This window comes from Varroa jacobsoni, unplaced genomic scaffold, assembly GCF_002532875.2.
Source record: "Varroa jacobsoni isolate VJ856 unplaced genomic scaffold, vjacob_1.0 scaffold_1286, whole genome shotgun sequence".
NCBI classification, from domain to species: domain Eukaryota; kingdom Metazoa; phylum Arthropoda; class Arachnida; order Mesostigmata; family Varroidae; genus Varroa; species Varroa jacobsoni.
This window is the reverse complement of record NW_019214188.1, coordinates 138,685-161,655: the sequence shown is the minus strand read 5'-3', so window position 1 is coordinate 161,655 and position 22,971 is coordinate 138,685. Positions and strand designations below refer to the sequence as shown.

Below are 22,971 nucleotides of genomic sequence, written 5' to 3'. Positions count from 1 at the left end.
ACAGCACACTATCTCTCATTAACTTGATTCACCTATAAGGCTCTTCATATAATTACCAATTGGTTTGCAAAGGTGTCATTCCTTGCTCTACCTCAGACCATAACTGTCTTAACAGGCCATAAACCTTTCTTAGCACGTCCTCGACATAAAGTGAGACCCTGTCCTTTTTCCTGTTCCTCCCTAAAAACGTCGTTTCTTTCTTTCCCTATAGCGTATATTCTGCAACACAAGCAAGGCGTCATCGAGCCCATATGGCCGACCAGCCAAATAGCCCAAACAGACAGATATAGATTCAAGCGTAAACAGACATAACCTATAACGTATAGGTGTATTTCGTCTATAAACATATAGTCACTGAGTTCCATTCTACTTTTGTCTGCTTGCTAGATACTGACGCGCAAACACACTCTCAGAACGAGTTTCCACAGAACATCGATTCACGTATATCTTTACGCACACAGACTCAGTCAGTTAAAAAAAAAGACAATGCAATTGTCTACATTTTAATGGGTCGTCTTCAACTTTTCGTCTTTTCTTCTGTTAGAAACAGAGGAAGGAACCAGTAAACGTTCTTTGACGCGACAAACGAGCGGTGACTCCACAAATTTCCACAAACGATGCTTTTTTCGTCAAGGTCAGCGAGCAAGCAGGTTGAGTGCGGCGGGGGGGGGGGGACACTAAGGGTTTGATGGCGGAGGACCTAAATACCATGGTTCCCTTGACTTGCTCTTCGTCGTCGTGATTGTCATTGCTGCTGGCATTGCCGTCACAGGAGTCGTTATGGGTTTGTAGGCGAAAGAACGGCGGGATGAGGGAGACGTGGGAAGTAAACGATCGAAATCGTGGTTTTGAGAATCGAAGAAAAAAGCGCTGAGAGAAAGAGAGAGAACGAGCCAAACTATTCCACCATATGTCTGCATGTCTATACCAAGAGCCTGTGCGTGCAAGATTTTCAGCTTGCCTCGCTTGTTCCGATTGTGGTTATCGTTATTGCGGGTCTGCGGTGGCAACGGCTGCTAGTATATTGCGATATTACCGTGGAAGAAGCTCTTTCCGTGGACTGCCAGCTGTCGGTTTCGTTGGTCGGCTGGATGCTTAGTTTGTCTCTTACCCTCCCCTATCTACACCCCGCCCCGGCCACATTACACAACTTCAGCAACATTTTCCTCAACACCACTAATACGAGATAGAGTGCAATGAAGCGTTGCTTTATCCTCACAAAGTTCCATTACCCTTTCTTCGCCGAGTACGTTTAATATTTTACCGTCCAACCTTTTTTTTTGGTCAAGACATTGTGTTCCTTGCTTCAACATGTACTGCTCGTTTGTTGCTCTCGTGGCTGTCCTATGCTGTCAGTCGTTACGAAAATACACATCTAATGTGGGTGATTTTTAATGACAGTAATCTTTCTCAACACTGACCTAGTGAGGGCCAAAGCGACTTTTTAGTTAGGTACCTGGCATTTGAGCTTATTTCAATTATTCCTCATATATATATTTCAATATTACCTCATAAGACAGATAACATAGTCCAGCAAGCAAACGCGGTAATAAACTTCCACAGCACACATTTGTCAATGCTCATGACATTACAACAAGTGTATTAAAGTAAAGCTGTATAAAAATGCTATCTGGCAGTGGTATTGGACATAGTATATGCGTTCAACAGCTATGCATGTAATTAGTGTTGACTCAAATGCTACAAGATTATTCGAAGTATACTTCATAAACAATAAACTTTTATAGTCAGTTTTACTTAGTCACGCCCATTCGCATACTTGATTATTAAGAAGGTTGTGAAAAGTAATTTGGAGGCTTGGTTTAAAGTATAATTCTGTTATACATTTAGCTCCGTTTTGTGATTTATCATTAAAATTTTTGTATTGTACAAGTATATTTTAGTACATGAGATCGGTAATCAGGGTAAGTTCTAACAATACAGTAGCGTTTTTTTTTAGATACCCCTCACTCGTAGTTTTAGACGGTATATGTAGCACTGATGAGTTGAGCAGCGTCAATTTATGCTGTTTATGTAGCAGAGATAATATGAGAAAAAATAGTAGGTCTGGAGTACAGTTTGAATCCTTTGCATTAACACAATGTTCGTATCAGCATATATGCTAGGTAGGTACCTGCTATGTAATAAATGCATACTACATCCTTTAAAAGGGGTAGACGTCTCTTAACGAAACTGCTTAGTTTACAGTAAGATCCAAAATTTCCTGATACTTTAGTGCACACGAAGAAAGTTAGCTGTTGAGCCGAGTCAACCATTTTTTTAAGCGGCTCGTCTTTAGGTTCTTACTTACTGCTGCGGAGAAAAGAATAGTAGGATTCACGTCTAGTTATAAGGATTTATGGTCCTTGAGTTGTTTACGATTTAAGTTGGAAGCCAGGATTTAATCGGGGCGAAAAACGTTTTGATGGCGCTCTGATAATAAGATCGCATTTTGCATTTGTTGTCACTTTATTTTGCTTCAAGAATGGTCAATAATACTTTAGGTTATGATTAGTAATATTATCCCAGAAAACATTGCCAGCTTATAAGTGTATAAGTATATATGCACACAGGTATATATTCAATAATACACCAGTGTAAAAAGTTAAGGATAAACGCATAGAAACAGCCTTCTAAAATTCAAATAGCAACTATCGTACCTGTTGTCTGACATGAAGCGAGATTTCATACGAAACGCAATCAATGACTAAACGAGAACAGAGTAACAGTTTTACAGTTAGTTGCTTCAGGATAACCCTTTATGTCCATCTAGCTTCCTCTTCCCTGGGATATCTTTAAATTTGTTACTGTATTACTACTACTAATTGAGTTTTTCACATATTTTGTTGTCATATTGTTGTTATGAATCCTTCCATAACTTGGTAGGCTTACATAATTTATTCTGGGTCGTACTTATTTAATTACTTTTACTCTATGATGAAGTGTCGCAAAACTAGTAATCAAAGAAAGGATTATGCTGCACGTGTGGCTAAACATCTTTTAAAGTTCTACTTTGCGCATCTAAACTGCATTTTACGCCGAGTTTGGCAAGCCACGCCACCGTGATTTCTGTAATAGTAGCATCTCCTAATGTTAATAAAAAAAATTCTAAATCTACCTATGCTTATTGTCCTTTAATCAATTTTTGCAGCGCTTTTGTTACGAATGTTCGCAAAATATTTTAGAAGCTAATGGGGGTATCACAAATATTCAGAAAATATCTAGATATGATTTAAAATCGACGAACAATAGTATTTGACTCTTTCATCTGTGCTTTACCATGAAAAAGCTATTGTATCATTTGTGTTAGCATTAATATTGCCCAGGTGCCTAGATCAATGCAAAGATAGTATTGGGTCGAAAATATGAAGGTTGCAAAGGAGTATTGTCGATGATTTACTAAATAATAGCATAAGAAGATAGCTAAAATTGTACCAGCAATACGATAGATTATTTTTTTATTGATTATAACTTAATGAGTGACAATATGTATATACAAACGTCGATAAGGTATAATAGAGCCGGCGAAACGGGAAAGTCAGTTGTCTGTTTTCCGGCAGATATCTTCAGACTTGATGTCTACTAAGCAAGCTGTTTGAGGCTTTAACATAGCTAAGGGAAAGTGTGATAAACGTGGGAACCATTACCACCGATAAATATTCACCCAAAACTAGAGATCGTTAGATAAATTTAGCTTCGTTATGATGGATCACTGTCAGCCAAGAGCGTATATGCATATAGAATCCGTTGAACTGGAAATCTTCGCCTCAGTGATATTTTTAGTATTCATCAAGCTTACCTCATTTCAGTTTTGCGTGACCGTGAATATCGTAACATTTTTTAATTGTAGTAATTAATTAGGAATCGTTCCTATTTCACCTCGAGCAAAATTTTAAGCTGTTAAAAAATACTAAGCTTTTTTTGCCTATTACCTATTTTTCAGTGCTGGTGAAATGTTATATACCATTGTAATTGGTTTTCAAAAGATCACAAATCCCTGGTTGCAAATCTTTGATTTTAAACTCGAAAAATTACTACGTCAGGTAAAAAGATAAAACAATGCGGTCTCTGGTGCTTGCCGATGTCAAAGGCATGTGGCAGGACTCTAGAACTAAGAGATATAGTTCCATCTAAGAATAATGCTTCTTCAAAACTAGCTGAAAAGAAATCTCCGCCGAACTCTAAAAGTCAAGTGAAGAAAAAACGTTTTTCAGCTTTTACAGTGTTTTCAGCTTTCACTTTTGATTAATACTTTCTGCTGCAGATTTCGTCGTTCACATCACGCCAGTTCCATGTTAGTTCGCTCTTCGATCCTCGTACAAATAAATAAGAAACGTCAAAGACACTGTCAGATTTTAGCCTACATATTCAAGCATAATGGCATAAAGAGGTATCATTTGGCATTCTTATCACCAGATGTACTCATCTTTAAAATTTGAGTCAAAATCTCAGTATCTGTGTTGAGTCTTTAACTACAAATTGTCTTTAGTTCTACATTCTTTCCACTGGAAAAGCCCAGGTGAAGAGCGATTTATTAGTTCGGTTAAGTAGGTGAAGCGGACGTTTAGAACCGTCCACGACGGCGTCATCGAAAACGACGATAAAAGGTAAGTAGAATAAGCGCAATTCGTTTCCTTCTTGAAGTGAATCTACTGGAAGTAAGTATAATTTTTTTTAGAATACGAGAGCCGCAATTGTCAAGATGACGGAGTGAAGGAAAGCGGACGCATCGCATGCCGGTAGCGCAACATATCACGCGCAGGCAAGTGCAAGAAGGGTGTTAGGTTTAGTTGTTTCTCATTGAAGAGCAATGTGTTTCGAAAGACTGCTGCTTTGAAAAAGGGAAAGAAAAAAAGAAAGATAGGAGAGATACAGGCGATGTAAGAATGACAGTTTGCGTTCATCCTCTTGTTCAGAATGCGTGATAAAGAAAATCTGAGCGCAAAGTTCTATGTAGATAGCAAAATAGATATGTCTACGTAGATGGCAAAATAATAATCAACGTTTAAATTGCCACGATAAAATAATATGACACAACAGTCATACATCGCAACAAAATGAACGGGTAAAGTGGTGCCTTAGGAAGCTAAAGTTCTGTGGCTTAGGGAAAAGCATAAGCGTCTGGTGATGTATATAACATAAAGTAGGGCTAGCATATTTTTATTGAGGTTGATGTTTCCCTGAAGTGATGTATCAGACTTCAAAGACAGATTTTGTCCTCGAAGGAACAGTTTGGTCAATACAAGTGCCGTTTACTTCAGTAACTATTTCAATTCTAAATTCGAATAGCTTGACAGGTGTTTTTGTAAAAATTGCATTTATCATGCCTGCGAATGACGTTTCCATTGCAACTGGCTGTAGTACTACACTGCAAATTTCGGTAACTTTAGACTACTAGTGAATCATACCTAATACAAAATAAATTTGCATATTAAAATCTCAGCTATTATTATAAGGTCAAACGTAGTAAGAATTCAGAAACCAAGGATCGTCTGAAACAAGTATACACGGCTTTTTGATCGATTTTGGCAAAGTAAATAATAGAAAAAATAAAGTGAAATCAGTTTGTTTGAAGCATTTTTTAGTGCCGATACACCCGGTGTCTGATGGCAATATAGCCATTTCTGCGCGATTTACTTAACGAGCTTTTAAGTTGTTAACATGGGTAATACCTTTACTCCAGATATAAATGTGCCACGGGATGAGACTTCAATTTATAAGGACTGCCGATAGCGTATCTTTATGATTCAGCCGATTCACATATCTACCTGTATTTTCTGAACTTGTATCTATTTATTTGCCAACATAACATTTTTTCCTTCACCCAATACTAGCCGCTTGCTTGACAACAGTAAGCATAGTTAGGTGTTGACTTGGGTAGCTTATTATTACGTATGGAGAGGATACTGAGATATTTACCGTTTTCTCTATATCTGAAAAGCTATGCACCACTATACACAATGTCTACCAGTAACACGTTCCATATGCACGTTATTGTCTTTCTGCTTGAGGTTGTTGCATACTCGACAAATCCATGTGTTTATTGAAGACGGGGACTCCTATCAACAAAGCCTTCCAGCAAAGTCTCGGCCGGGCCTCATGAATACTTGTATCATATACATCCTTCGCTGTTCCTATGTAGCTCACCCCGAAACAGAAAACAAGAAAGCGACTGTGAGGAACTCGAATTGCTCAGTGCCGCAGGCCAAATCTTTGATAACGATTTGAAAGCAATATTATTTTCAACAATTCGCGTTTTCTGACAATAGCAAAGTACAATCGTATGCAATTTGTACCTCTAAAACGTCTAATTTACTTTTTCATAAATATATTGGGTGCGGCTGTGTGACAACTTCGATAAATACATTTTTAGAAATCCTCCTATTATGAAAATTTCCCTTCTAGAAATTATAAAGCCTTACAAATTCTAAACATATCATGGCTATACCTATAACATCAGCCTTAAAATATTTTTGCCTCCACTCGAAGTAGGGCGCCATTAGGGGCTGAGTCTAACAAATCAGGACGCTTCCAGGGTAGATATCTGTGGAATGGCAAAATAGTTGGAGCAGAAACTGTGGCCATTACGCGGACTCCCGTACTGTTCTTGGTGCTCGTGATGTATTTGTTGAAAGGAAAACCATGAAAATAGATATTGCTTGAGTAGACTGTGGATTCTATCTAGTCTAGGTGATATATAGCACGAACGGAGTTTAATGACTTAATATACATATTTACTTGAAATGCTTCAGGCTGGGATTACAGCAGACTCGCTAAATCCAAAGGCTGTAAACCAGCAATTCTTCACTTATTTATATATATTATGTTAGTAACTATTGAAATGAATATTGCTGACTATCTTCGTTACTTTGATGATACAACAACTGGACGGCTTATTCAGTCTATTTTAGATTAAATGAGACTGGTATCAAGATTATAACCAGAACATTAGTTTCAAGCATCGTATTCCGATCTGAGTATGTTTTTTTTCTATATTTAATAACTATGTTTGATATAAATCGTATAGTTACTGGGTTGTTGCTGAAAATGTCCGTTTAAAATCTTTTTACAACTCGTTGACCATTAAATGGAGAGTGAAACGGCTTCAATTGATATAGCATATGCCAGGAACGAACATTCGATTTTCATGAAAAAAGTTCCCGACTAATTTGCAAAGACCTTTATTATAATTAAGTATGCGGCTTTGCAAGACTCACGTATATTGATTTAAACTGTTCGTAAGAATCCAGGTTTGTAAAGGAGCCCGAGACGCACCAAAAACCTTGGTGCGTTTCAGGCAATTTCTTATTAAATGTTCTTCATTAGAACATCGTGTTTGAATAATTCGAAAAGGCGATTGTTTTAATCTCTAAAAAGAAGTAGAGATTTAACTATGCTATACCAATGATGGCTACCATAGTATGTATTTATATGAATGTGGTGAAGGTTTTTGAAGAAAGCGTATAAATTCTGTTTTTAGTGTATGCGTTAGATGAATTGTATGTATATTATTCACGGTTCCGGCATAATCGTCAAACATTCATTTCGAATTGTTCGCGCGATGTACTTTATGATCATTAAAGTTCCCAGTGCTGACCGATTAAACGTAACTAAAGAGTTCTTTTACCTTCCGCATGCTTTGTTTTGGATAGAACGGTAATAGTTTTTCGGAAAGAATGTGAGCAATATAGTGGGCATATAACGATGTGTTTAACTTTGGTACAACTAATTTGACCTTAGTTGCAACCTCTAGTGCTATTACATCCATGCCGATTAAGTCTTGCTGCCTATTGTATCGATTCTCAAAAACCCGTCTGTGGTCCATATCACATGCAAACGTTGACGTTCTGGCGCGAACGCTAGTGCACACTGCGCTATACAGTTTCTCAGTGGTTATGTTATTTGTTGCGTCACCTTGTTCACCTTGGCTAAATTCGTGATTCGGAATGCTCCAACAAACAGCGGAAAATTTAGATTTGATGCAGTTTCTACTAGTGTGCTTTGACAGCCAAGCCACTATGTCGATAAGTAGTAAACGGTCCTCTATCATTAAAAATAAATCGATATTCAATGCAACGATGCACTTGTATTTTAAGCATTGTTTGATGGCGACTGGTGGCTAAATTTTTGATAATCATTCCGGTCTTACAAAATCCAGCTTACTTAACAACTCAAGCCTACGGATCGTGCACAACGACAAGACTTCTTCAATTGGATGACTGGAAAGCAACAACAAAGTTAGGGGCGAATTTTTCACTTAAATAATCATTTGTGCTTCTGGCTTCACAACTGACCAAACTTTTGGATTTGGAGTGATAAAAGACCCACGTGTGTTTCGCGAGAGGAAAATGCATCTCAAACGTGTCACTGTTTCGAACGCGTTATTAAATATTTTCTCTGAAAAAGGTGGTGGAAACAGTTGGTGATGTGAGGTATCGGGACACGATAATTCAGTTTTTTGATACTCCAAACGAATGATCGGTGACGTATGGTTTCAGTAAGACGGTGCGACTCTCCAAATAGCATGTAAAATAATGAGATTATTGCATATTGCTGGCGTATAATCTGCTGCATAACAGTCGCATGCCTACTTTATGAAGAAATCGAACTTTCGATATTGCGACAAAAAAAAAAAAACTATATTTTATTTATCATTTAAATTATCCACTATTATTAAGACATGCTATGTTTTTAGAACCGTTATTCTGTTACCCCTTTTTTTACTTTCGACTTCTGAAGATTTGCTACAGCTTATTTCTGCATCGACAGCTAAGGGTTGATCAATTCAGCTAAAACCTTAGTGAGCTCTCATCTGAATTATCGTTAGTCCAACCCTAATCCTACAGCTGATTACCTTTTTTTTTTATTAATTGTGTGAGTACTGGAGTAAGCACCGTTGATTACTTTTGTTCTCCAGATTATAGGACAACTAAACTTAGTTTATTTAGCTATATATGTGTGTATATATATGGTAGCTTTAACAGTTGAGTAAATTACTAATATTTTCAGCCTCGACACAGAGGGACCAAAATAAATATAAATCTGCGGACTGTCACTAGACTTGCCACTACAACCCTTTACATTTTTATATTATGTAAACTTTCAAGCACACCGGTTTATTATATTTGCAGGTACATGGCTTAGAGACATTTGCACTATCTGGAACAGAATTGTGACTGCTCAGAACGATATTAAACACATAAACAGTACCTCAAAAAGAGTCCGTTAAAGATATCTTTGATGGGACTGGTCATGTAATTTCCGGTGACAAAGCAAATGATTAGATATGTGAGATTAAAATTGTAAATGTAATAACCAAATACAATTTCAAGTTAAATAAACATTAAATCCCCTTCACAAAATTGCTTCTGAGAAACAACCAGAAAACTGCATATTTAATTTATCTGGCTTAAATTAGTGTCACGTAATATTTTTATACTACATTAATATTCCACTTTGCAAATACTGCACTAAAGATTCAATTTAATTTTTTTTTGTTTAAAGGCACGGGTAGACTATTAGATCAGATAATGAAATTATCTTCATTGTTAACCTCTTACGAATACTCAAAAGCAAGATCCATTTGAAGAAGCTTTTTGGTGATTTCGGTAATTTTGAAGAGTAGAAAGCAAGAAGAGCAGTTGGTGGTTGTGGGGCGGATGAGTTTGTTTATGTTATTGGTAATGAAGGTAAGAATGTGACAGTATAATTTTCTTATGATGAGGTCTGACCTGATTCATTTTCCAAAGGTCCAAATTGGAAAAAACCCGTGAATGGTTATAACGTAATAGTTTGTGTTCCAGTAATATTTATCAAAATTTTAATAATATCTAACATTTCCAAATGTAGGAAGTAGATGTGATCCTGTGCAATATTATTTCGTTATATACTACAATGCATATTTCTGCCTTCAGTACTCAATGTTCACTTTTCATTCGATTGCAAATCACTAAACTGAGACCAATTTTTGTGCAAGTCCGCAATACAAACTATTCAATAAATTTAAAAAGAAAAATCAATAAATTCTGCTTTAAAGTCAATTTCGGGGCGGTTTCCGCAATAGTAATTATAAAAAATACGGGCTGTACCCCGGCCATTGTTGAGTCACTGATGTGTTGAGTAATAGAAGTTATTACATGAGATCGATTGCCTAAAATGCTTCACTAATTCAGATTTAAATTAGTCAGAAACGTACCACATTTTAATGGTGTTTCGAGTGGGTCAGAAAAGTTTTGATCATTTCAATCCCCATAATTACTTCTCAGAGATCGTCTACCCATATATATTCAACTCCCAATCATCCGCGTATATTCAGCGCGTGAAAGTATTGCTTGTCCTTCTAGAAGCAGTTCGACCATAGCATCAGTTGCCCTTAGCAGCGTCATTATCCACCTCATTTTAAATCCTCATAATTTTCTTGAGATGCCGGATATCAACTTGCGGAGCACCTATATTTGACCAGCGCGAATATAATTATGCGAAGGAATGTAAACGCCTAGCAACACAAAAGATACTTTGTAGTTGTAAATTTGTTTCACATACAGAGCCGACGATAGCTCACAAATAACTCACGCGCCAAAACTCAACGGTTTATTTATTAAACTCTAAGACTCTGAATAATTAGTTTGTCGGAATATTTGCGTCATGCGACATAGTACCTCGATTACTAAAGACCGAACAAAAATGATAATGACAATGCGAGACCTCGTAGTGCAACCCTTTGAGAAAACGCGGATCACTAAGGCAGCCAGCTCAGGAAGTGTACGCAACGAATGCTTAAACCTTTGTTTTCAAAGAATACATGGATTTCGTTAAATCAAAAGTAACAACAGCATTCGCTCGACGCACATTCTAGTTGAACTAGATATTCCTGGCAACGATTTTACACAGGGCGAGAATAACCATGGATGAGAAAGTGACGTCGCTTTCCTCATTTTTTACATTAACGGATCTGGCTCAGAGGGGCAATCTTATTAACGTCCCTAGTAGGTGTTAGGTACAGTAACTCCTAGCCAGACTCCAATTAGAGGTCGTAAAGCTGGTACTAATATAAATCCTTAGAGGGAATTTAAAAACAGAAATATAATCATAGCCAGAGACATTCTACATAGCCGGCACACCTTTGGCGTATTCGAGTAGATTTCCGTATTGAAATTTCTCTGTCAATTGACAGCTACTTCATCGCATCAGTCTCAGATGGAAAACTCTGGCGATAGCAGCGATAATTAAGAGCCCCAAGTCCAATAGCAACCGCTATCTGTCTTTACAATCTAAAAACTACACAGTTAGCGAGTATATCTCATATAGAAGAATAACACAGTACTGTCTTAAGTATGGCTTAAAATGTCCTGCCTCAAGCTTCCTTAGGCCAGCCTTGCTCGGAACTTGTATAGGCCTTGTAGTATTATTTTACTCTGAATTGCATATCTTTCAAAACTAAGGGCAACTAACTAACTATAATGCATAAGATCAGTAATTGAGACGGGAAAGACATGACCAACCTTGATGAGGAGCTGCCAAAGAGATACAATGTAAATTGTTGTGAAAGAAATACAACTGTAAAAAGATTTTCTTTTTGAACGCGTTGAAAAGGTCGTGTATTTTCATAGGGTTGTTCAATACGTTTAAAAAAATTACACAGCTTTTTAGAGATTTGCCTTCCATCTAGAACTGCCAACATATTTCTGGTTCGATTCTTATGAAAATAGGTGAGGAGGCGGACTATAAATGGTCATTTAATGCAATGGCTGGTCAGGCTGCCACGAGTGAGACAGCAGCCTTTCGGACCTTGTACGATGACTCTTTCTGATAAGAAAACGCTTGTTTCGAAATTGTATTGCCATTGTTGTTATTGTGATTGGTAAAAGCGTGATATTACATTGATTAACTAAATAACTACTGATTCTCAAACTAGACAAACAAGTACTTGCGTGCTAATACATATAAGCTCTTATATGCAATCTAAGTGAATTTGGAATGGACTTTAAATGTGCTGTATAGTAGTGAATTTGTGTTCACTAGTTCAAGTCTTGGATGTTTTGTTTAATCGCTGAGAGCTCAGAAAAACTTCAAGACTCAAATAAAATATTCAGCATTGAGTTTGTGCTAATCGGAAAACGATAAATGTGCTGAAGTGATGGAAATGCCAGAGAGCGCGAAGTCTCGTGGAATCATGTCTAATTGCATTTCATTTCATTGCAAGAAACTTTTAGAAAGAGTATTTCAATAATATCGATAAGCTTCTCATACATTAAATGAACTGACATGAAATTATGCTAACAATATGTAAATAGAACCATAATTTCTACCTAAGTAATATACCGTTTTTTTCTTTATATACATACATAAAGAAACTGGTACTAATTTACAATGCTACTTTATGTATTAATGTCAAGCTCAATATTTGCTTGGTATTGCAGTAATTCCCAAGATTGTTTGGAGAGGAACGATATGATGCCCTTCGATTGGATTTAATTGGAGACGTCCATATTGGTCACAATGAGGATAAACATTACCATCCACATAAGTGAAGCCAAAAAACCAATTATCATGCTTGGCACTTCGTTACTATTTGGATTGTTCAAAAAATAATTATAGACTACGTAGCGAACTGTATTAGGACGTTCTACAATGCAAATGTCATATAATGTAATATTTGGTATCAATGGTACAGCTTTGTATAGAATTCACGATTCAACAATTCACTTTTTTTATGTATAAATTCTTCTTTTATTTTCTTACTTCTTCCCTCTTCCTCTCCCTTGCGCTTCTAACATGCAAGATTGCGATGTCGTTCGAAATAAGTTCCATGCATCGCGTTAACGAACTATAAATTTCCAGTTTCTTTAATGAGAATGTCGAGAGAACATTTTACGTACGGTAAAATAAATGGCATCTTTATAATACTTTTGCTTAAAAACAGCAGCATGTTATGTTTGCACTTTGAATAACATGTCACGCATACATCGAGTGCAATGATAGATGCTCAAACTCGAGCTATCTATAAGAGTACGAGAAATTCCGTGTAATACTTTTTGAGTTTTAAGGTTAATAAACACTTTCCAAATTCTTAAGCAAGTATGCCCTTTGTATCAGTATGATAAAAATGGCATACTTCAAATATACGTGAAGGTCGTTAAGTGTAATTAGTGCCTTCATTATTTGCAGATCTTGCACGTTTACTAACTTCTTCTCTTAATCCATTATATAGCGCCACCTTCTCTGTTTCAAAATGTGCCTTCGACATCATATAGGACAATAGCTTTGTGCGTATATATATATAGACAAATGCCTTGAAAATCTTTAATCATACATCTTATTTAGTCTTCACATTACGTACCACTTCAGTTACGTTTAATTTATTTATCGAAATTAATATTTAATAAAAGGAGCCAAAGGCTGTAAAAGGTTTAACCTAATTTTAGGAGTATAGTTTAGAAACTAGTCTACCTGCTGTTTTGAAAAGGTGAAACACTTACTGTTCCAGTTCCTAAAAAATTGCAGTCAAAATTTTTTAATGCTGTTCTCGGAACCATGTCATAATTGCGAAAATTTGCAAATACTAATTTCACGGCTTTTTGATTACCACTGACCAGCAAAATCGCTTCCAAGGTTGAAGGAAAAAATCTTGTTCTCTTACTTAGAAAATGAAACACAAAAATAAACTCGCAGCACTTTACCTAATCTGCGGAGTTCGGTATGCCAGTTGGTTTGAGATCACTAATCTACTTTGGATCCTAGATCTCTATATCGTGCATTTGAAAACTGATGGCAATGAGCGATTAATTTGTACATTTTTTTATCAGTTATTTTTTCTAACTGAAATATTAAAAATATTATGAAATTTTTGAGAAAATGATTCATATTTTATAATGTATGAGAAGTTTGAGTGAGATTCTTTGTAATAGGGATTACTATTAGTTGCACTTAAGGATTTGTTGTAGGCATTTGTTGCAAAGCTCTCTATTTTCTAATAAAACGGTCACTAAGGTAAAACACCGCGTATACAACAAAAATTCTCCCTAAGTATGTATACTTCTTTACATTGCTTTTCTTCTATTATTTTTGATATGATTTCTATAAGAGGCGCTAGCAAGTGTATACCCACTGCACACTTCATGAATAATAGCGTATACTAGGTCAGAATATGAGTAATGGCGAGTTTTTTTAACTAATCCCTTTATTCTCCACTTTTATTTTACACTTATTTATCTCTATGTCTTATTCGAAAACGCTTTGATTCTCCCGTAAACCTTTTGTATTATGCAGTAAACCAAATTTTACCTCAAGTTTAAGCCCCAAAGGTCAAGATTCCCAGTGCATTTTTGATGCTTACCTTGTTCCGCATCTTACGGAAATAAAAAAAATCTGTCAAAGCAGCTGGATATTTGCCTCGTTCGCAATACGGACAGCGTGCCCATAATAGCATTTTAAAACTAATTAATGCAGTGAGCCATTTGGCTCTCGCGGGCCATCCAAGGTCAATCAGGACCGCTTACAGGCACATTTGAAGAAAGATGGCTCTCAAACTAACCTATGAGTCGACCAAGAAGATAAACTAGAGTTATGTGACTATTTTCAGGAACATGGAATCTATGAGAACCACCTAAAAATTAGGCATATGGTTGAAGTATAAATTGAGCAAATAGTGTAGAAAAACACGGCTTCTTATTGTCTCTCAGCATTTCAGCTGGCACCTGGCAATACGTAGTCTCAACGACAAAGTTCTATACAAAATTGTTTTTAGCAATGTTAGGGGAGATATGTCTAAATTCAAAGTCAAGCCAGATATCAATAAGAAAGAGTAAGATTTGCCTTTGGTGGGATTAGGTGGGTCTTAGTCACCGCGAAACTCTTGTAAGGAATAAGACTCTTAATAAGAATCTATATATGGCTTAGTTACGTTAGAGTAAACAATGATGTCCAACAGAGAAAACCGGATAAACAAAACAAAGTCACCCTTCTTTGTGACGATAGCAGACGATACACGGCAAAGGAAGGGAAAGCAGCGTTGAAGGTGTGGATGCAAGTTCTTTTATATTTACCATTACTTGACAATGACGAAGGTTTCAAAAATAATTTGAGAGAGCTCTTCCTTTGTCCTGAACCAGTCCTCAATATTTTGTAGAAAAATGGAATAAACAAACTATTTGGGAAATGAGACATGGCCGTTCAGAGTGACAGCGAATATATAATAAATAAACTTATTGCTAAAATTCGAATAAAACGCTGCGTTTTTCTCAAGTTAAAACGTCATCACATTTTTCCAAATTTAATTTAAAAAAATGTTCGGTGCAATGGCGTAAAAACAACAAAGATTTGAATTCGCAAAGTCTATGATTCAAATTTGATCAGATTTGATTTGAGAAATATGATTCAATATGATGTCAATCATAATACCTAAATGCAGTACTAAATGCATAATGTCTGATAATACTAAGGGCGAAATACAAAAATAAAGTTCGGAAGACGTATAAGGAACCCATTTTCCCAGGTTTCCATGCCAATTTTCATTCTTTGTTTCCTACTGATTTATATTAAACTCGATGAACAAATACATCTCAAACGGTATATATCTCATCATAATAATATCATCTCAAACAAATGACCCTAAATTTAATAGGTTTTGAAAATGAGAACATCAACTACCAGCCATAATTTATTGTCGCCTTGTGTGAAACCTATATAGAACAGCGTACAACACAATATGCCAAATTATTGTTTTTGATGAGAGGGTAACGTGGTTAGGGTTATATCTCGAACACGACGAATCACCATCTCGGTGCAGTCATTTTCTAAAAATTGTCAGAGAGCCGCATGTTTTAGAACATGTATACATGAATCTCTACATTTACGGGTCACGAAGGGAATAATATTATAATACAGTCAAACCAGATACTATTAAAGGACACGCAACAGGCTTTAGTTCGAAAGACACAAGCTGAAAATGTTAACTAATAGAACTTCAACGTATAAACACAGATCTCGCTATCTAGATACATATATGCATACAGTTCTTCTTCCATCACGCCCTAGACAGGCGCGATCAAACATGGTTGACTTGAAACATTTAATAAAAAAAATGTGTAGCTTTCATGATTATATTCTATCGGCGTAACGTTTCAAGGAAGCCAGCGATCCTTCGCCACTTGAAGTGGAGCACATAGCAGAGGACTCTAGGCGCATCACATCGATTGCACCTACACCTTTCGGTCTCTACCTCTCCGTAGCCTAATATTTCCACAGTCATTCAAACGTAATTATTATCACTAAACTCTATGCAACCAAGGGACTAAATAAAATGGCTAGACGTAGTGATCGCAGTCCTTGTTTGATTAGGTGAGCATTGTATTGATCATGGCAACAAAAAGATGTTTGCTCAAATATATGCTCAATTTATGTAGGATCATTTATGTTCTAGTGTGCATATTGGTAGTGCCACCTCAGATTAAATGAAGCAAAACATTTTCCACAATTCGTTGCAAAGTATGTCCAATTGACATAGCCAATAGCGGCATTATAATACTTGATGAACCGTTTTGTAAGTGACACAAAGTAAGAGCCATTTTTATGAGACGAAATTTCACAGCAGATCTAGCCATCTCGTTCTTCATCAGCTGGGTCACGGGAGTACTATGATGAAACTTATGCATACCAAAACTAGCCACAAAATGATAAAGATTGCTCTTATCTTAGAGAACATAATGCGGCAGAGCTTTTTGACCCAAGTACCATGCTATTGAAAATTATGGGTTATATTTTACTGTATTGTCCCGCTATAGAAGACCTATAGCAAGTTTTCAATGTAGGCTGAATGGGACAACTTCAAGGTCATCAATGAGTGATCGGAACCTTCATATATAACTCAATATTCGCACATAGAAACATAAGCGTACTTGCCTATATCAGCAAAACGAATGAAAGGCCTTCGGTTCCAGAAACATATTATTTTAATCTATGTATATAACAAGGTTAGAGTGTGGATAAAATTATTGTCGCCAACATAGGTAAAAAATACTTGATAAAAGAGACGGAAGGCCCAAGTTAAGCTAGAGAAGCTGTCCGCTGATGTATGAGCTTTCTGATGGCAGTAAGGATAAAGGAACAAGATTTTCAGTAAACAAAACCCCTGAAACGTCATAAATGGGGCTTTAGACATTAGATACGATGCAGCTTTAATGAAATTAAAATTACTACAGTAATTTTGCACAAACATACAAATACTACACCAAGCTTTGACGAATAAAGTTACTTGTCTATTTATAGCCGAAAAGCAAATTTTGCAACCCTAATATGATTTTGGAAATAAAAACGAAAGTTTCTTCTGCTTTAAATTATCTTTATTAAATGTTCTCATCAACTTCAAGTGAGAAATTAGTCATTTAGATCGATTATATTCAAGTTTTATTTACTTACCCTCTTTTTTTATTTATACTTTCCCATATAACGATGGGTTGCAGCTTAGTGTGTTAACCTTTCGGAAAACTCATTCGACCTGTGTTACTACCTCTTTTATCTCTATATATACATAATATCCTCATATAATGGAAGTAGAAGAATAGATATATTTTGTTTAGCCTTAGCACCTTGTTAATAAACAGCTGCGGCTGCTTTTGCCACGGCTGATTCTGCTAGTGCTCCATACAATTCGTGCTGTTCAGGAATCAAAAAGGAGCTTTAACCGTCGTTTAGCGTTTTGCAATCATATACGACAAACGTCTAAACAAGCACGATGTGCTAAGTACGCGTAAGATACTCTACGAGATGTGCTTGTCGAAGAACGCGTCTTTTTTATCGCTAAGAAATGACTGGTAAAGGATCTGCGTGACTGTTCGTTCAGAACACCCAAGGGGATAATTTCTTCTGGTCTCGGGATAATCTTCTCTAACTACTTAGGTGCAAAAAGTGCGCGAATCATCACCAGTAGTATAAAATTTAAACATTCTAATATTGTTTGGATTTCTTAAGTGCATTTTCTCTATAGAGCTGCGTTGATGATTCTATTATGTTTTGCTATAGTACTATACTAGTCGGCGTAATAAATTAGGTCACTGTACATGCGGTTTTTTTTAAGGTTTTCTCTATAATCTTTAATTGGGTCTTTAAAAAGTGCATTAGAGCTGTGGTGTATAGATCTATAACCATTAGTATTTTTAGCCTTAATGTACCTTAGGTAAGTGTACCTCGGCTCGTATACAAATTAAAGTTACTTTTGTTAAAAGTGCAATTAAATAAAATCGGAAGCAACGAAATCTATGTACGTCAAATCTGCTTATTTCAACAGCGTTGTATTCCGTGAGAAAACCACCATAAGTACTCAACGTATTAAAATATTAATCGAAATTTTCGAATATATTACTGAGCTGAACACTAATGAGGTATCGTAATTTTTTACCGGAACAATAAAAAAAAATTCATTTGCCGACCTTATAAAAAATTAATAGAAGCAGCTGATTCAAAGACCTCCCATAAAGCATTTATTTTTATTCCTATTGTTCTTTTTTACGCCTTCATTCCCTATGAATAAGTCTAAAATAGATGATTATTTGTTCGGCTCGTGTTTATCTAACCTTGTATTATCATGGATCAATTCTATAGGTTGAACTATAAAGTCAATAAAGAAATTTATTGATAATAAATTAGTTTTTGATGTTTAAAGATCCGTTTAGAGCAATTATCTGCGACAATGCTAAACACGTGTAATTTTAGGAAGTTTTCGAAAAAGAACTTTAATACAGTGCATTCTTTCTCCGCATCGACAGAGGAAAAAGTAGAAAATAAATGGACACTCCTTAGTACATACACTCATTTTGAAATTGTAGTGATTTGACTGTAGTACAGGGCAAACTGCTGAAAAAATCTAAGATTGCCGTTTCACTAATCTGCGAGAATAGCAAACGGATCATGTAAATAGTTATAATGTGGTTATAAAGGATTTCTTAACGTATATTTGCATCGTATAGACTATTGCATGGTATAGAATTTCGGACCTCTGAAGTCGTACAGCACCCTGGTGGCCCACCGCTCCATTGGATAAACCCAATATCATGTATTATTATTTCGAGAGTGACATGCTCATTTCTGGTTAAACAAGTTCGCCTACCGCATAAAAATAAACATGTATTAACTATATGGAAAGAGTTGCATCAACTAATTTTGTAAAGTGTTCGGTTCAATCTTTGGGTAAATTGCAAAGAACAAAACGGATTGATACAAAATTCTCTATATTGCTTTCAACAAAGCTAACATGCACGTTAGTATATCAAGACATACTAAAACATGTCCTACTTTCCCAGTACATATAACACAATACACCAACGCAGCCAACAATGTGAGTGCAAGTACCGTGGAATAGACGTCAATCACATTTCGGTTGATACGGAAAAGGATGGGGGGGACTGCTTTGTGTTTTGGCCACGAGGATGACTTCAATAAATAGAAGAAATCTGGACAGCCGTTGCCACCTTTGACTATTTTGGTCTACTACTTATTGTTGTCGCTTTGCCCTGTCCGGAGTGACTAAGTCACGCGCTGACTGGATGCTTTTCATTCTTCATCAAGATCCACGCTGGCCGATTCATCAAGCTCTTCTCCCTATGGGCGGTCCTGGACCGTTTTATTTCAGGAGAAGAAGCGAGTTGGCTTACTTGCTGGCGTTGCCGCCGCAGGCGATGACGTTATTACTACTGCTACGTACCCTAGCATCGTTTCGTTGTCCCCTTAGTCTTACTCCCCTCTTCTCCATCTCGCCCTGCTTGCTTGGCATTTAGAAATAGAACAGGCAGTGTACAGCGCTACCTCCGCTGCCTGCAGCACCGCAGCTGTTAGGAAACTATTAGATTGCAGGCGACACAAGTTCTTCACTCGTTTGTTAAGCTGCTGCTGCTGTTTCTGAGCTACTGCTGCAGTCACTGCCGTTGAGCTCCATACTTTTCTGGCAAGGGAGATCTAACATAGGACGATGGGGCAAAAAAACATCACTCTGCTATCATCAACAATCATTTAGCCAACATTTGCATCTCTCACGCGTCTAAGCAGCGATACTCACAGAAAAAGTCGGCAGAAGCATTACAGCTCGCACATCAGACCAACCCCTTGACCGATGAAGTCGAATGAGTGGCCAGTGTTAGAAATATGACAGGTCTAGGTAGGCATAACGAACGGAAAAAGCTTTAAATAGCAGGAGGGACGAAGTGCGTTGTAGCTCTGAAAATTTGAATACACAGAATGATGTTATCTTGTTGTTTGTTGTTCCGAGTGCTAAAATTTGCTTTCCTGCTATGTATCAATGATATGATTTTATAATGCAATTTCCAACGAGCATTTGCCTTGAATATATGTTATAATTATAATCACCATCGGTAACATGAAAATTACGAAATTTATAATTATTTCTTCGACTATTGTTTTTTTTTAACTAACAGCTTGTCGAGATATACTGCTAGTTATTACATCACAATATAACGTATAGAAGGCACATGTATATGTCATTTTTTCAATGCTTAAAAAACATCAGCCTAAATTATGGCTATGCTAAATTCACACACTTCCATACCTTTTATTGTTTGACCTTTTGCAGCTCTGCCAAGTAACTGTAGGCATTTGCATTTTAAAACGTTACCATACAAGTTGATACGATTAAAAAAAAATAAAAGTGAAAAACAGACAATATTTATTACATTATTTATTATTATTTTTATTATTTATTGTATTAATATTTATATAATAAGACAATATTTACGTGCAAATTCTGCTACATATTTCCCCACCGAACGCATTGATCTCTAGATATTAACTGTAACGGCGTACAGTTATTACCGGGAACACCGCATGCGAGATTGTCAATTTTTTTGAACATGAAACCGATCCACGTGTTTTAGATTAAGATTATGCAATTACTCTGAAAGATCTATACGGTGAATGCAAAGCCAATCGGTGGCTAATCCTTTGCCTCGAAGAAGTTTTCGTTATATCCAGAACCAGGTTACCTCTTCAGTCATGTATCAGGTATCCAGAGCACAAGCATTATTATTTTATTGCAGTTTTTTTAAATAGCAAAACTATTTTAATAATTTTTACTGCCGTATTTTAAGTATAAAGTACGATGACACCTTAAACTTGTACTGTGGTATCTAGAAGGCAATTTATTTTTCTGAGATACGGTTAAATTGCTCAAAACAGGCACTTGACACACAACTAATAATGGAATAGTCCTTTTAAAACAAACTACTTTAAAAGGCTCACATTCAAATCAATCGTATAAGGCATATTATAGTCAACTTCCAGCGGGTGTAGATATAACAACATGACGTCGCTTAAGGCCGCTATCAAATAGTCTTTCGTTAACTTAGTACGGGAAATTATTCGAAAAAACTTACGCGCAGTTTCGGATATCATTTGAATAAATTATCGAATCTTGTGGCACTTACAACAAATAATATAGCTCGCCTCTGACGTTTCTAATGAAATATTAGAAAAAAGTAGGAAATTATAATCTACAAAGACGAATGAACTCCGCTTCTAAGTAGTAGTTGAGATAGACTTGCTTCTGTGTTCGTTATATAAGAGTTAGCCTCTGCTTGCCGTTCTGCTTTTTGACTAACCAGATATATTAGGAACTCACTATACTGTCTCCTGTGTAGTCAACCCACATTAAAAGATTTATTATTAGTACGTATATATCCGCATATATCTACTATCCATATCGAAAAAGAACAAATGCTATAAATTGCATGTTTAGCTATTAGTACGTTTCAAAGTGTAATATCATTTCTCTTTGGTTTGTTCATCATCAAAATGGAAAATGTAGATTTCTTGTTTCAATTTGTCTTCTGCATGGGCCGGTGGGGTTTTACCTTGACAACACGTACGCTTGAAACAGAGTAAAGAAACTACTGGAAAATTAGGCCTTACAGCAGCGAATCAAGATCAAATTAATCGTCTTATTCAGCTACTAAGCACAAATCACCTTCTCGATGAGGCTTTTAAATTCGAGTAATATTTGGAGTTATACGAGAAACACATGCAGATTACAGACGAGATCAATGTTGAGTTACATTCACCTAGAAAGTTAGGCTATTGTCATAATTCTAATAAAATTTTGATTTGAACGTGACAACATATTGTACAAACATGCATTCAAAACAAATCAATCAAACTAAATTATTCGCATTTGTCAGGTACCATTCCAAACACTATATACACATTTAAAACAACTTCAGCCAACTTGACTTTATATATTGTCCTATATTATGCATATGACGGCTTCACCAGTCTGGCTAAAGGTAGTATTATAACACGGTGTTTTGAATGGTTCGCCTGAAGTAGTTCACGAGGTTATTTGTTTAAAACCTACTAATGATTGCATTATACATTACATTATGGTGTTATTGTTTTTCAGTTATTATTGATTGAACTTGCAGGCAGGAAGTATGAGACAGATCACAAAATTGTCTGTCTATATTCAAATGTGTCAACTCTGCATAGGGATTGGCGAAAGCCGTGCACTGCATAGCGCGTCACTGAGTGTCTGCTAGACCACTCGAGTCCTTTCCAAGTGTCGGCTATCATCGAACCGTTTCTTAGAATTCAAGATCGACTTCCGCAAATGTTCGATCCCATTTTAGCAGGCTTTCTTGGAGGGCAATCCTACGGCCCTTTTGAAGAAAGAGACCCTTGTTCCCTCTAAATGTTCAAGGTCTTCACTATGGGATCATGCTAAAGCTCACCTCGTAAGCGGCAACTTCGAAATTAAAAGGTTGCAAAGCGACTGAGGGGGACAATTTGTGGATGCTAAGTATTGAAAACGAAGCTGTCAAGACTCTTATGCATCTCAAAACAGAGAAGAGATCGGTGAAAAAAGCCCTAAATGGCTTTGAAAGTCAATTATTCTAGCATATTTTAACGTTACGATGGTTGTCCATTCGAGGGGCGGCAACATATTCTTATACTGTACTGCAACTTGACGTTTTTCAT

The 22,971-nt window shown here is 36.4% G+C and overlaps 2 long non-coding RNA genes across 4 annotated transcripts in view; one reads left to right on the top strand and one right to left on the bottom strand.

The window, feature by feature from the left end:
• Positions 1-7,580: 7,580 nt before the first annotated feature.
• Positions 7,581-13,701, top strand: LOC111268443 (uncharacterized). Its single transcript, XR_002685224.2, has 2 exons — positions 7,581-8,502; positions 12,417-13,701. It is a non-coding gene; the product is annotated as an uncharacterized LOC111268443 (long non-coding RNA).
• Positions 13,702-15,578: 1,877 nt separating this feature from the next.
• LOC111268445 (uncharacterized) overlaps positions 15,579-22,971 on the bottom strand; it is a 79,886-nt gene continuing 72,493 nt past the window's right edge. For 2 of the 3 annotated variants that reach the window (XR_002685227.2, XR_002685228.2), the window contains exon 2: positions 18,451-20,202. This is a non-coding gene — a long non-coding RNA (uncharacterized LOC111268445). Of the gene's footprint in view, positions 15,792-18,450; positions 20,203-22,971 lie in introns of those variants that run through there. The other variant, XR_015314216.1, reaches the window with a different exon arrangement.